The sequence below is a fragment of the Sinohyriopsis cumingii genome, chromosome 3 (genome assembly GCF_028554795.1).
Source record: "Sinohyriopsis cumingii isolate HCF-2022 chromosome 3, ASM2855479v2, whole genome shotgun sequence".
NCBI lineage: Eukaryota > Metazoa > Mollusca > Bivalvia > Unionida > Unionidae > Sinohyriopsis > Sinohyriopsis cumingii.
The window spans coordinates 140258630-140271075 of record NC_142963.1 but is presented as its reverse complement, the minus strand read 5'-3'; the positions used below and the strand labels follow the sequence as shown (position 1 = coordinate 140271075).

Genomic DNA, 12446 nt, shown 5'->3' with positions numbered 1-12446 from the left:
AGTGTGGTATTAACATATTGTCTTAATGTAGGATGACGGTGTCCATCTGTTTTTCCATCAGCCCTTTAACTTTCAAGACGAATTGTTCATTTACATACTATGTCTTCTCGGTATGCTAACTAGCTACCTTGTCGGTATGCTAACTAGCTACCTTGTCGGTATGCTAACTAGCTACCTTGTCGGTATGCTAACTAGCTACCTTGTCGGTATGCTAACTAGCTACCTTGTCGGTATGCTAACTAGCTACCTTGTCGGTATGCTAACTAGCTACCTTGTCGGTATGCTAACTAGCTACCTTGTCGGTATGCTAACTAGCTACCTTGTCGGTATGCTAACTAGCTACCTTGTCGGTATGCTAACTAGCTACCTTGTCGGTATGCTAACTAGCTACCTTGTCGGTATGCTAACTAGCTACCTTGTCGGTATGCTAACTAGCTACCTTGTCGGTATGCTAACTAGCTACCTTGTCGGTATGCTAACTAGCTACCTTGTCGGTATGCTAACTAGCTACCTTGTTATACGTCTTATCGTGATATTGCAGATTTGAATTTCAATCGCTCAAACTAATTTAGGAAATATTTAAGATTGGTATGGTTGACAATGAAAATCAATCTGACGATGTAAGGTCAATGCCAATTAAAATTACGATTGCTCGTAATGATCCTATCTATTAGTTGGCATTCTAAGGGCTCAAATATAACTGTAAATTCAATTCATATATAATACGGGGTAAATAAGGATTTATGAGTGTGTTTAATGTTGGCATCATATTAGTTTAACAATGGATTGATTCCAACAATACAGGAAATATTAAATCGCTATTTCATTTGGACATAAGATTTGTCAAATATGCTCATAAGATGGAAGAGTTTTAAATAAGTAGCTTTTTGATAAATTAATTGACTTAGGAATTATCTTGGAACAGCAACGATGCAGACTTGGCGAGGAATACAAGACAAAGGGTGAAAAATCATTGTTTAACATTTTGCTAGAAAACTTTAAATTGTTGACACCAAGTGATGAACAAAGTTATATAACCAGACTATGCCATTACAAATAGTGTAAATCACATGTGCTATTGTTATGTGTTGGTGTAATGCTCGATCATGCCTTACATTTATTAGCGCACTAAAGTCGAGTAAACATCTAGGCCTGCCATGCGGATCAGTTCACAATTATAACAAAGACTAACCGAATCTATAACTGTACAAGCAAAAAACAAATGCTATGACGACGATACAGTAGTCAACGAATTAATAGCACGGATTGAAGAGATTGCAGTTTCTAATCCTAGAATTCTGAAAACAATAATACCAAAGTGTCTCAATTACAACATGGATTACGTACATAAAAGCGTGCAAACTGAGATTCAGTTAACTCGCGTGAGAGTATTGAATATGAATAACAATCAGTACAAAAAATGTGAACTATTTATAATGTTAGGATTTCCTCTAGAGGCGCCACAGTGAGACTATGAAGCAGCTCGTAAAATAGCAATGCATAATTATCTCAAGATTCCGACAAGAGACAAGCAAGATTAAATAGCACAGATATTTTGCGACGAACCAGTAGTGCATCGTCGCTGCATCACACAAACCGTTGTCACTTCTGCTGTCACAAAAAGCGACAGTTACAAGTAACTGAGCTTAAGTTACATGCACGTTCTTTTGGTTTACAAAAGTATCTAATATGAGCCGAATAAAGACGGTGCGAAACGTCCTTCAAAGATGCACCCTGGAATCATATCGAAGTGACAACGTATGGGAACCTCCTTGTTAAAAATGACAATTGTTCATCATGTGAAGTTTGATTATGCTTTTCAGCTATGACAGTGATGATGCATAAACAAACGCAAACCGATGGATTCATAGCCGCGCTTGTGTGATACTTAACAGCGAAGACACCCAGAGAACTAATGAATAAATCGACAAAGCTTTTCCAAGAATTTTCCAAACGTTGCAAAAATACAGCAACACAAGATCTGGAGTGACTCTGGACAGATGCATGGAAATTCATTTTCATTATTCCATGTTAAAGACTTTCCAAAACCTATTCCAAACCAGCCTACTTTCTTCAGCTAGCACTGGCAAATGCAGTAAATGACAAGAATGTGTGCTTTAAATTTACGCAAGATCAGATCAACAACGACAATATCAGCAGTATCGGACTGAGATATGTCTGGAAGACCTAACCTTTCCAGTACAAGTTACTAACAAATTACTCAACACTTTTGAAGAACTTAATCCTGGTATCGCTGTTAATGTCTAATCTTATTTTTTAAACACTTGATCCATTACCACATGACGGAATCAAACACAATCTATGGGCAGACCAAGATTGACCTGGTGTACTTGATTGATATCAATGGTTCAGAAGCTCTGCCAGTATGTTCAGATAACAAATCTTTCTCTGTTGTTCTAACAAAACAGCAAGTACACGGGGAAAAGTTCCCCTGACAACGTTGCCTGCATTTATTCATCACCCACCAGCTGCTGGACGACCATGACCTCAGTGGAACTGTGAAAATGAGCAGAGCACAATCATGTCAGAACCTGGCAAGAACATTTGGAAATTCAACTAGTCAACGGAAGATGTGATCCGTATTTAATGAAATCAGACCTCAGTTGAGGTATTTCTTAAATCAGTCGAGGTGACAGAGAATCGGATCCAATAATAGCACTATTCTCATACATACACACGTATAACAAATGGAATCATTGCAGTTTTTTTCTCAAGCTACACATTGCTGGATCTCTGTTAGTTCTTTTTAGCTGGCTGTAGCTTTAAAACGTGAAGACTGTGATAGTTCTGACATGATTAGAATATCGGTACACAGCAATTGATATCTACAGCTGAGAATTTAACCAAGTAAAAGAAAACTCCACGTGTTGCTTCATAATTTGATTATGCAAGACGTCACAGCAGCATCAAAGGCATCAATAAGTGTAATACTCAAAAACATTGGAAACTACGTGAAAGTTTAGGTAAGGTTAGCTGCAGTATGTTGACACTTGTAATTCATTAATTCCAATATCGACAAATTAGTCAGTCCCACTCCAGCGAGATCCAACGATATATTCAAAATTACCAGTGGATATGGTACCACTAAACTGACAGGCTGAAGTTGATAACTAGAAACGGGGTGCACGAATACGAGCAAATGGGCGGTAAGGAAATGTTAACTAAAACGGGCTCACCACCAATTAGGGCATGGCATTCGTCATTGTCTCCTAACGGTATTTTCACCAGAAACTATGAACACACAAGCAATGTCTTGTCCACATTTTGTAGTCATAACCTCGGTGACCATCGTGATTTGCATTTCTAATCAGACTTACTTCTACTCGCAGATGTCTTTGAGACGTAATGTGTGTATTTACAAGCTCTACCAAGCCCACAACACTTCCTCACCAGCAATGACACTTCTGTCAAAGACACAAGTGAAACTGGAGCTTCCAACCGATACTGATTATCATCTGTTCATTAAGCGTGGAATTCGTAGCAGAATATCCATGTCAAAAGAGGTTTTTATTGCCCATACACAGAGAAACTCGAAACTGAAGTTACAAGGTCTATCTACGTTATTGCGTGTGTATTGGACTTATCGAAATTGCTCAAGTACGAGTTTTATTATGATAAGATCAATCCGGTATACGGTGACAACATCAATATGCTTCACACGGGTACAGACGTGTTGTTGATGTCACAACCGATAACGGGTAAACAAACAATAGGCAATGCGTCACTCGTAATTATTTCTGACACCTACTAGTATCCGACAAATCATCCACTGTCTAGTAACACCCACAAGAAGTCGTAGAACAACTCAAGTATGCGTGTTTTGTGTCCATCGGTGCGACTTGCAATTTCACTCGCACAAATGTTCTAATTGGTGGTCTTTTCATTGACAAATGATAACACTTTAGTTGCCTCTAAGTAATAATGTCGTCCGAGAATGTAAAAATCAACTCCCGACAGGCGCCTCATTTAGAATACAGGAGGGTCCCGATCTAAAATCACACGGACCCCGGGCGACCTGTTATCGCATTTGTGAGCACTAGCCTTTGCCAGTGGACCCTGGTCGTCCATCTGCAAACGTGATCTTCCTTGCTCCACATATAGCACAGGTTAAAGCGATCTCAGCGTTTCCATTGCGTGTTTAACTCGAATTTGATTTAGATTACGACTTTTGATGCAGCATAACACCCACTATGAAGTCATGGTTGTGTTATGCAATAACTGGTATTAAGCATGGCAACACGAACAGGAAAGCAAGATCCGCTTTCACCGTCATTGACGTTTGTAGGACACAAATGCCAAAATTACTTAAGCACAGTGTTTCCAATTCAGTTCGCACGTTGATCCTTGGTCTGTCTATATAGGAAAATACAATTGTTGATGAATATAAATTTGAAATATTTAGGTTCAGTTGTCTATAATTTCGGCATCAGCAAACGATCAATTGTGTTATGATGTGCTCAGATATATTATGGTATGAATCCAATCATCACCAAGAAGAAAATCATCCATCACTGATTTATATGACAGTCGTATAAGTTCATATCATTTCATTGACGACATTGATCGTAGTGATTATAGTCTTGTTTAGCAATTGATGCGACGCTTGAACTCCAAGACAACTTCGCAGGAATAATTTCGCAAGGTCGGCACAGAAACACATACAACACAATAATAAGCAAACCTCGCTCAAGTGATTAAATTCAACTGTAATATGTTGAGCATTTTATGAGAACTTTCATTGATTACTCGTGAGATATGTTTTGGAATATAAAGTGGAGGTCATCTAGCACCCATAGTTTCCTGACTACTAACTTGACTGGTTGACCATGCATTTGTCGAATCGATTTAGACACGATAATTTAAACAATTATGATAGAAATAATGCCAAAACCCGCCAGGGACATCATAACAAAGAATGGAAAGCTGCACTCGAAAGATTTTCGAAAACACCAGGAACTTATTCATAAAGCTATATCCTACCGCAAACGTGTTAAAGATATGCTACACTCGAGACAAACTCCACAGAAAGATCGTACAGAGTGCTTTGAACAAACGTTTGCAGCACTGCTCTAGCCCAATTATGTAACAGCTGAAGAGGTAAATACATTTGCGGAAATACCCGAAACGAAAGGTGGGTCTGGTTCCCAGAAGATCCCAAACCAAATCATTAAACAGTTGCCAGCACAGATGGATAAGTTCTATACAGAAACCAAAGAATGTGCTGAAAACATTAGAGCAGCACTTGATAATCCATAAACCTCCAATCGAGTACCAGTCAAGGCTGAGAAGAGATCCGCACAGTTTCAATGAAGAAGGTTTTCAGTAGATATTTAAATCCTATAAATGCCGCTATTAAGTGAATGGAAATTCTACTTGTTGAAAGCACATGTTATGTAAAGGAATGTATGAAACACTTGTTAATAAGGGGACAAAACTGAAATTAAACAAACCACTGACCCGCAGATTGCAGTTAAACATGGAATAGATTATTACGGAAACTAAATATTGAAAGCATGTATGCCTGATAAAGCAATTGAAAGACTAAAACCAATACGAAAATAATGTGAACTCCAAGCATTATATAAACACGGAACACTAATACGAATCTCCACTATTACATTTCTGCATGCATCCACCTGTTGAGAAAATCGTTGCACCTCCACTGGATGAGGAGGAAACTTTGGTACCTGCATTCGAATATGTATCTATATTTCCAAGGGTAAGATTTAACTGAGTCAAAAACGTAATCCCGAATGAACCACGCACTGAGAGAAATACCAGAACTGGCAAGAGGAAACAGAGAAACGATCAAGCATATAGTGGAACGAAAATGTGTTTAAGCGCAGAAACGGCAAGCATTGCCTAAATTGGTAGGAAAACAATAAGAAGAGAAACAAGACATGCACATGAGCAAAAGTCACAATAACTTTCTGCACCCGGGCCAACAAAGACATGTAATATTACAAACCTACTAACAACATGCCATTATACACCATCCAAGATGTGTATCACCAATGCAGGTTCAACCACCTGGGCCTACATTTGAAGAACATGCAGCTAACGGAACAACAGTTTGCATATCAGTAACAATGTGCATATGAGCGACAAAAACGTTTGGCTCACGAGGTACTCTGAGCGCGAAAATATTCAACACCCTCCCATTAATACCAGAAGAGCGAGAATTGGGACGAAAACACACAAAGCAAGAGACGGGCAGTGAGCAACACACATACATCCATATGAGCCAGAGAAACAAAAGAAGATTTTGGAAACACGCGGGTTTTTGAGCGGGCAACAACGCACAGGGAGCTGCTAACGAAGTTTATACATCAATGATGAATTCTCTTAGGTGATTATTTGACACAAAAAAATCTGCATCGCAGCGTTTCATTGCAAAAACAACCCCAAGGTGATTATAATCTCATCGTAGAAAGCAAGTTTGTATGTGACAATCACTGAGGGAAATTGCGCATGCTCGAAATAACGCAATTATTGCTGTGTTTGTATCGCAGTTGGCTTTATATTTGATAGAAGCAATGTTGGAATTTCTCCGCGAATAAATTGTTCATGTTTTCGCCAGACGGTGGTCAAGAAGTTACCTGGATGAGTTCCCAATGATGCCTACGAACTTAAATCAATAAAAACTCCATAATACATATACACGAACAGCAGCCAACACTCATTGCTGCTGCTTTGATCGCATCTCCAACGTACGAGTTTGATGTTGTGAAGTATTCGCTGATAACCGTTCTTGGTTGGATTAAATTATATGAGATTACCCCAAGCGAATCAATTTTGATTTTCGGACATAACGATACCAGATATAATTTTGTCCCCGACATCGTCCTGCTTATCACTACAATTCATAGTTAATCTGACATCTGACAGCGTCTGTGGTAGTTACGAAACCGTAACCTCTACAATGTATGTGTCGTATGATAACATATTATATGAATTTTACCAGACAGATGCTCGCTCTGGCTAAATACCGATAATTCACTCATCCCCTGTTCATCTTGCATATCGTAATGTTCATTTGGTACATATTCATCTCATCTAGATTGTAAACATGTTGAACCAACATGGTGAGACCTTGACAATACAACTGTACATTAGAGATCGACCTGCTATTTAAATTAAATGACAGTCATATGTAAACATGTGATTCCAATGCGTGTTTGCAACTCCGGAATAAACTGTTTACACAAAGGGAACTGTTATTTTGTTGGATTTGTTCATAGAGTATTTGACATGCCTATTGTCATTTGCATACGCTTCATGTGGATTGATTTAAATCTGATCAAGGGTTTGCCAGCCAGGTTGCAAGTGACGTAAACCACAGCACACGCTTGTATTTTGAAGATCAACCAGGAAAAACGAAAACGCCTAACGTGAACATTTAATATAGTATTTTAAATCTGCGAGTTACTGTCGTCAAAAAACAGGCTGAAGTCAATTAAATTAGGTAAATAAGAGACATTGATATGCTGATTGCGTTTTTCAAAGAATATGCCATTATAAACACGGCATCGGAAGTTAAAAAGTCTGGCGATGAAATGAGAGGAGACTTTTAATTAGAAAATCAAATTAAACTGGTTCAAGAAACAATCGATGTTGACAATGATGATGATGATGATGCAACGAAACAATATGCAGATATAAAATTAATAATATCAAGGTTGCAACTAACAACACCAGTTTAGTTTAGGAAAACAATACGTTTGTGATCGCACTTATTATAATATAAACAAAAGAGGAGGAGTAGTAACCTCTGGAGTATTGCTTTCGTGCATTATATGTAAATTTTGATGGATTTCATCCCAGTGCGGATCTTAAAATTATCGGTGAAAAATTTGTATATAATTTCTTTATCATCTTCACATTCAGTAAAACATGGGCGTTTCTTAGTTGTCAACTATGAGAAAAAACAACAATCATCGGAAAATCACAATGCTGAAAGAAAAATATTAAAATCGAGGAATTATTTTTTTAGGCCAGATCCCAATGATAATTCATCAAATGCTATTTTGCGTGCAGGCTCGTTTAAGATCAATAGGATGAAATAATAGAGAAACTTTGGACAAATGTTTGGAAGGAAGCATTATTAACCGTCTTTGGCGTTTGTGTTTAAGAATATATTGTATAATCAGGTAAATGATTGATTCTGAAAGCGGTGATGAGTTTGCAGAATTTGCATTGTGGATCAGATGAACAGTAATCCCAACATCGATAGTGACCTTCTTCTATTTTCTAATGCATATCTGCTTCATAGTAATGCAATAAAACACCCTCACATACAGAATTAAATATAATCTTGCTAAGGGTCAAATAAAAATCAACAATTGGAACCACACCGATGTATCAATACCAACTACAGGCCTGCTTGGAATGATTGCATTAGCACGTGCAAATATTCAGTCGTTCGCTGCACATCCAGGGTTAAAATTGCAAAGGGATAGTTTATACACTGATGAAGTGGAATTCACCGATAGATCCGCTTCGCATGCGTTCCTTGTTGATTGTAATGAATCAACACTTACTGAACCAAGAGGAGAAAAATTTCGTATGTTATTCAACAATGACACATGCGTGTTTCAGAAAAAAACGAGATTTATCGTTTGAGATACCATTCAATGGTGCAATAAGTATGGTTCTTCATGTGTATATGAGTATTGTGCCATGAAGCAAGAACGCATACTAAATGGAGTCATACAAATGCTTCGCACAAAGATTCCCTGTACTTCTATAACAATTGCAGGAGTAAAAAAAAAAGAGTAATTGGTTAAAAATGCTTGTGCTTGTGACTCCTGAAGAAGGCATGGCTATCAATAAATCATAGTTCATGATAACATTATCAATAGAAGGGCAATGATATACCGCAGTATTATCAAACTGAGAAAATAATCGAAGCGGTACAACAACTCTGAGATCAAATCACGAAGAGAACCAACAAGTCCAGAACATACAAACATATGTGTGGTTATATATGATATTTGTAGAATCGCCACGTCAATCTCCGCTGGTCTGCTTGAGACGGAATTCATGACTACATTAACTATTGTATGCACAGCGATCATAATTGATGTTGGATCATTACAATAGTAATCGGTGTGACTGGAGGTGTTGGGACATTTTGTAGGTTCGAAATAAAAGAATATCTCACATAATTACTCGTTCGAGTGATTGACAATACCACTATGCTTATAGCGGCTTTGTTGGCTGCTGAATTAGGTCAACTACGACGATCCACTCACATGGGCGCTTGTTGTAAACTTTCAAATGTGGCTGTATTGTGCGTGATATGAAGACAATGTCATATGGGTAACCGGCTTTTACCTAGATTATTTTTTAAAAATCATCTAAACGCTTACATTATACTTAACTCTCATGAAAGGCCCAGTACTAGTTTGGTTGCAGTGTCTTACCTCATTTTTACTGCTAGGAAAAATGTAATTTAATCAATAAAGTCATAATCCAACTCACATGACGTTTTCAGCGTGCGTCCCTTGTAGAACGGTGTTATATTTTCAAACTACCGCAACAATTAAATACTTTATCTTTCCCTTTTTTCGCCCATTTGCGATTAAATAGTTTGCTCAATTTTCCCTGTCCAGGGACGCCTAAATATAGTGATGTGATATGCTACTATATCTCAATGTAATACCTAAACATGTTCAAACTATACGTACATCTACCAAGCTTTTCTTGCTGGCAATCAATGACATGATGCAAATCTAGGACGTATAAAAGTGAGCAATAACTTGAAAAAAACTTTGTTGAAAACGCACAAACATCATTGGTACTTTGGTGCTAAAAAGTATACTTCAGTGATGTGTTTTAAGGTTTGATAAACCAGCAAGACAAGTATTGTGATACATCCTCACTTACCCAGAAAAATCAGTATAGATTTTTTGTCTGTGTAGGCGTTCCTGACATCTGCTAATGCGCGATTTAATTAAGAACTCATACATATTTTCCACTGCATCTGGACAAAGGGGTTATTGTGAGAGGAATTTCTAATCACAGGGGAGATTTAAAATCATGCGTCCTAAAATAGAACCCTGTTAATGCAATGATGTTATCCCAAGGTATGATATTGGTGGTAATCGTGTGGCAGTTGAAACACACATGGGTCTAACTACTATCTGATAATGGCAGTACCTCTGATAATGGTGGTATCCCAAAGCATGGTAATATTGTGACAAATGTACAGATGGTTATAAAAACGATTATTTTCGATCCCTTATAATGGTAGTATCCCAAAGTGTGCTAACACTGTTACAGATAAAATGTAGATATAACTGTGCTACTCTCATATTCCTTTAAATCAAGATGTTAACCGGTAGGATAACTTCTGCACTAGTGCGACAGATGACAAACGGGTTGGGTGGGTAGTATAACTATAATATCGTACGATGGAGGTATCTCAATAATGGTAAAACTGTAATATGAAATACTGACGAGACAACCATGATACAAGATTGTACAGAATTAGGCAAGCGCTGTGTCAACAGATGTCTATGATATAGGATTAATACTGCTTTATTAATTAAATTCTCCAGATTAATGTTATTTCAATTATATTTCATGTCATTATCGATATGGGAAGATTATTAGTTGTCCATCTTCTGATAAATAATGATTATAAATGTGCAATGCTGTCTCTTATTAAGCAGCGATAGGAGATTATCGTACACAAGGGTCCAATAAACTCCACAACGGAATCAATAATGAAATGATTGGGATGATTTATGTATTTTCATTAATTTCATTATAGGTTGATACGTGCATTTTAATTAATTTCATTATAAAGTGATTCATGCATTTTCATTAATTTCATCATAGGATTATTCATGCATTTTCATTAATTTCACTGTAGGATGACTGCCGCATATTCTTTTATTTGATTTTATAATGGCTGATGCATTTTAAGTAATTTAATTTTACGATATATGATGCGTTGTCATTAATTTAATTATACGATGACTGATGCATTTTCGTTAATTTTATCATAGGATCACTGATGCCTTTAATTCTTCTCTTATGCTTAATATAATTATCTAATGATAACAATATTGCAATATCACTTACAGAATAATCTGTATAGACTCCAAATAAAAGTACAAAAACTCACCCTATCACACATGCGAAGGTCGAACTTAACGCCACTAGATAATTTCTGCGAAGTGAAATGTCTTGTTTATATATTCTCTTACAGTGGTCACCTACTTATACAGACGCTCCCTCCAGAGGTGACCTCTTCTACACGGCCAGTTTTCTTTGCACCGATGAGTTTATGTACAAATATACGCTTCGTTGGCGGCCACACCTCTGATACATCATGATCTAACAAATGCCATAATTTTCAGGAAATGAGCTCTACAAAGTTGTGATAGTTTTAGGGGCTTTTTTCCGTCCGCACTGATATCAACTCAATGTTTAACTTATTGCGGAAGTTCATAACTCGGGACAAAATGTAACAACCTTTGCTATTTTTGTCCAGAAATATTTTTTTAATGTTAAATATACACTGTGATTTTCTGTTTTTACTTCCGAATACAAGAATTACAATATTTCATCGTCAACAGTAAATTCCTTTGATTGCAAACATAAATATCTCCAATCTGCGAGATTTATTCCTACATGAACAACTGCTGGCACTCTGATTCCCATCTGTGTGACTTGCTTGTGCAGGCGAGACAAAAATATCGGTAAAATAGCAAAAGAAACTCAACTTATGTGCTCGTGAAACATATGTCCCCGTGATTCCTTGCACCACACAGTTTCATATGTTATGGGTAGATCACTGAGGTTAAATTCCTTAGGTTATGCAAGCACAACAACAATTCAGCGATAAGGGTGCTTAAACGTTATTCAATGTGTACCGTCACCTCATATAGTGAATCAGAAATTGCATATTGTGATACCATCATATGGGAAGTGAGCTGCATATACTCAGTCTGATATGTGTTGTATTGGAAGTGAGCTACAGATACGCAGTCTGATATGTGTTGTATTGGAAGTGAGCTACATATACCCAGTCTGATATGTGTTGTACTAGAAGTGAGCTACATACACCCAGTCTGATATGTGTTGTATTGAAAGTGAGCTACAGATATCCAGTCTGATACGTGTTGTACTGGAAGTGAGCTACATATACCAAGTCTGATATGTGTTGTACTTGAAGTGAGCTACATATACCCAGTCTGATATGTGTTGTACTGGAAGTGAGCTACAGATACCCAGTCTGATATGTGTTGTACTGGAAGTGAGCTGCATATACCCAGTCTGATATGTGTTGTACTGGAAGTGAGCTACAGATACCCAGTCTGATATGTGTTGTACTGGAAGTGAGCTGCATATACCCAGTCCGATATGTGTTGTACTGGAAGTGAGCTGCATATACCCAGTCTGGTATGTGTTGT

The 12446-nt window shown here is 37.4% G+C and overlaps 1 protein-coding gene across 1 annotated transcript in view; it reads right to left on the bottom strand.

Annotated features, from left to right (window-relative positions):
• Positions 1-11310, bottom strand: part of LOC149803958 (plexin-B-like) — a 100039-nt gene extending 88729 nt beyond the window's left edge. Inside the window, exon 1 of the mRNA XM_089954025.1 lies at positions 11156-11310. The gene's annotated coding sequence lies outside the window, so the exon portion shown is untranslated. The remainder of the gene's footprint in view (positions 1-11155) is intronic.
• Between the last annotated feature and the right edge of the window lie 1136 nt (positions 11311-12446).